The sequence below is a fragment of the Lipotes vexillifer genome, unplaced genomic scaffold, assembly GCF_000442215.2.
Source record: "Lipotes vexillifer unplaced genomic scaffold, Lipotes_vexillifer_v1.1 scaffold648, whole genome shotgun sequence".
NCBI lineage: Eukaryota > Metazoa > Chordata > Mammalia > Artiodactyla > Lipotidae > Lipotes > Lipotes vexillifer.
In genome coordinates, this window is record NW_006797096.1 from 2,325,772 (window position 1) to 2,329,539 (window position 3,768).

At 42.1% G+C, this 3,768-nt stretch overlaps 1 protein-coding gene across 1 annotated transcript in view; it reads left to right on the forward strand.

Annotated features, from left to right (window-relative positions):
- Positions 1-965: 965 nt before the first annotated feature.
- Positions 966-3,768, forward strand: part of CASP8 (caspase 8) — a 27,338-nt gene continuing 24,535 nt past the window's right edge. Inside the window, exons 1-2 of the mRNA XM_007469214.1 lie at positions 966-1,016; positions 1,595-1,649. The gene's annotated coding sequence lies outside the window, so the exon portion shown is untranslated. The remainder of the gene's footprint in view (positions 1,017-1,594; positions 1,650-3,768) is intronic.

The window sequence follows — 3,768 nt, forward strand, 5'->3', positions numbered from 1 at the left end:
TAGAACAGTGACTGGCACTACTAAGTACCCAGTAAGTGTTAGCAATTATTATTACGTATTAGTATTATTTGTATTGTATTTTGCTTGTTCCGTTTCTGACTTTTTTTGTTTTTCAAGTAAGCACTGTACTTTAAGTTCTATGTAATTTGCCAGGTCCCACTTTGTAACCACTACTTATTATTCCATGATGGACAGTCTCCCAATCCTATATAAGGACTGTAGGAGAACTTGCCCACCAATCTTTAGCCTGATCCAGCTTGCAAACCTTTGCCATTCTGATAGGTACAAAGTAGGGAGCTCGTTGCTTTATTTTGGCACTTCCCAGCTTACTCATGAGTCTGGGCGTCATTCGTACACTTCGGCCATCTGAGTATCCCTGTCAAGGAACCCTGTGTCCATATCCATTGTCGTTCTCCAGGGTTTCTTTTCCTCATTGATTTGCAGGAAACCTTTGTATGTTCTAGATATTGCTACTCCTGTGGCACATCCTGGGAACGGGCATGAAATATTCAGTCTCTGCCTTTGTGAAGCTCACAGCCTCGGACAGGAACCAGCCATAAAACAGCAGGATGAAAGCTGAGTGTATGCTCAGGAGGCCGCAAGAAAGAGTCAGGGAGCACATCCTGGGCTAGGATTTAGCCATTAACAGGATTTCATTCTGTTACTGTGCTCTCACTCAGAGTTCTCAGGGCAGAGTCGAGGTAGCAAAGGGCACAGTGGGACCATGGCACCCTTCCCTAGCCCTCTGCAGGTGGAGGGGCACTTTCAGACATCTCATTAATCCTCTCAGCCGTGAGCTCTGCCCTCTGAAAGCTAATATTCCATTTGGGGAAAGAAAAAAGGCAGTTTCAAAGAAGAGAGGTGTTTGATTTTTTTTTCTCTCTCTCTCTAGTTTTATCATCAGAAAACATTTCAACTGACTGAGAGCAAAAAGACAGGGCTAATGTGTGCTTTGTTCTCCAGGGCCAGTCCATGGTGAGGGCCCCAGGATTTGTCTTTTTGGTGAGCTCTACTGGGCCTTTTGGGAGGAAGGACTATGATTCTAGAGTTTTCTGGGCTGCTGAGGGTGGGGTCTTATGGCCTCGGGGTCATGGAAGTGATCGTGTATGTGTGTGTAGATGGGGAAACCAAGAGAGTTTCTGTGAGGGTCAGCAGACCCTCTGAGAGCTGTGGTGAGGGCCCTGCAGTTTACAGATCTCAAGACCACTCAGGAGTGCTCAGTGAATATTATTGAATGAAACCATTAAAGTCTTCATAATGAGCCCCTAAAAATCTGTAAATTCCTGCAATATGAAAAGAAAGTGTTCTTAGCTATCATCCAGTTCAAACTTTCTCCTGTTGGAGTGTGGTAAGGAGGCCCCGAACAGAAACTGACCCGTCCAAAGTCACACAGCCAGAGCCAAGGCTCAGGTGGCCAGGGTCCCCTCCCGGCACCTGCCTCCCCTTCCACAGGCTCCCTCTTAGAGATCTAGACGGGGGTGCTGCCTGGAGGCCGGCTTACCTCACTAGTGACTCAGGAGTTTCGAAAACAGGAAGTAAGTGAGCTGTGCTGTAGGTTCTTCATTTGACTTCATTCTTTTCTTAGATGTGCCAGGAGAGAGAGGCCTGTGAAACGGCTGCCGCTGTGAGGGTTCTGGGACTTGCCTCTGGTAAGGTTGGATGGGCTTTTAGGGAGGAAGGTTTTTGATTCTAGAATTTTCTAGGCTACTGAGGGTGGGATCTGGTGGCCTCGGGGCTCATGGGGTGATCCTTGTATATGAGTGTAGATGCGGAAACCAGGAGAGTTAGCAGTGCTTCCCAGGGCCGTAGTGAGGGCCCACGGGTCCCAGATCTCCAGGCCCCTCCAGCTTCGGTTGATGCATTCCTGATTTTTGGGGGAATACTCCAAGTTCAGTTATCTGTACAGATGCCTCATCCTTATGCCGAGTTGTCAAAGAATAGAAACCAAAACTCAACTCTCAACTCTCTTTGCTGCTATAGCTTACCAATCTGCCGACACTCAGACCACCAGTATAAACACACACGTACACATAAACAGACACACACGTAAACAAAAACAGTGCTAAGAACTCAATTATTTATTTATTTATTTATTTTTGAGAAATTAAAAGGGCACAGGACAGTACCGGGAATAATATAATGGCAAGCATAGACTGATAATCAGTACTTGTGGGGTTAAGCATTTATAGGTGGAGTTATAAATTTCTTCAGTTTGGTTGGCTCTAAGTTTTGTCGTGATTTGAACACCTTTCCTGGGCTGTGTGATAGCCCTGGCTGGGACCCTGCAGCTGAGAGTGTTTGTGTGCAGGGTGGACATCTGGCAGGTTCTGGGGGAACCCCAGTTTGGGGTGGTCATCCTGGACTGGAGGGAGTCGTCACCCTATTGCTTAGGGGTTTGGGCCTGAGAGTGGCTTTCCAGTACTCTCAAGCTTTGAACGAGGTAACGGATTTTTGTCTCAGAAGAGTAATGCAAATTTTGGGTTTATTTTCTCCAGCTTTGAGGTAGTTTTCCATATCACCAAAAGAGCTAAGATGTTGCTAGAATGTCGCTAGAAGGATTGTTTGTGATTAGATGAGATTTATTTGCAATTTAATTGTGGCACAAAAGGCAGTGCTTATTTGGGACTCTGGGATGAGGTGCTGAGGTCTAAATCCAGGCTCCAGCATGTACCGGCTTGGTTTGTAAGGTTCTGACCCTCTGTTTGCTTTTGTAGATTTGTTAAGAATTCTTGTTTCTGTGTTTTGGGGGTTTCTTTAGTCTTTTAAAATTTTAAGTAATTCATAATCTTTAAAAATATTTTGATTATGTGTCTCTCTTCATTAAATTCCTTCACTGGCTTCCAACTGGAATCAGAATAAATTCTAAATCTTTGCAGGGTCTGTCACTGAGACCCTTGAGTGAGATGCTCAAACCTGGGCCTGACGCCTCTCACTAGCTTATTTCTGAACTGATTTTTCACAATAGTAAAATGAGGATGATAATAGCAATTTCTTCAGAGGATTGCAGTAAGTGAGACAAGAAAAATATTTTTATGTTTATATGGTTATATGTTTTAAACACACATTATAATATAAAAATTTATATCAAAATATTTTGGGGCACACATTTATAAAAATATTAGATATACTTACATATCATATAATACAAATATATTTATATTGATTTATTATTGTTATATAATTGGAAATAAAAGAAAAATTCTGGAGGGTTTTCCATTTCCACCCCTCTCTTCCACCTTGTATGCAATATAAACCAATATATTCAAATTTATCTTCAAATTTATATATTCAGCATATGTATATGCACACACATTATATATGTATATATATGTGAACATGTGAATAAAATGGGGAAAAACCCACCAAATTTGACCCCAAAATTACTTCTAAGTTTTTCTAAGTGATTTTTATTTTTCTTTTAAAAGTTCTCTAAGGAATAAATGTTACTTTTACTATTTTAGGATGAGAAAAATACAACAATGAATATTCTCCTTAAAACATTACTCTAACAAAGTTTCTAGCTCATGAGCACATGCAGTTAAACCCAGGGCCCATAAAAAAAGAAGTGCCTCTTGGTCCCTGTTCCTACAGAGCCAGAACCCAGAGACGGCCCATTGTTAACGGTATAAAATCTAGAGCAGGTAATAGTGCTTCCCAGGCACTACGATCAAAGAGATGTGTGACCTAAACAAACAAAGACAATATTATACCACAGTGTGTTCTGGAAAAAGCTGGGTCAGAAAAGAAGCCTTGCCAGCACTTTCCCTA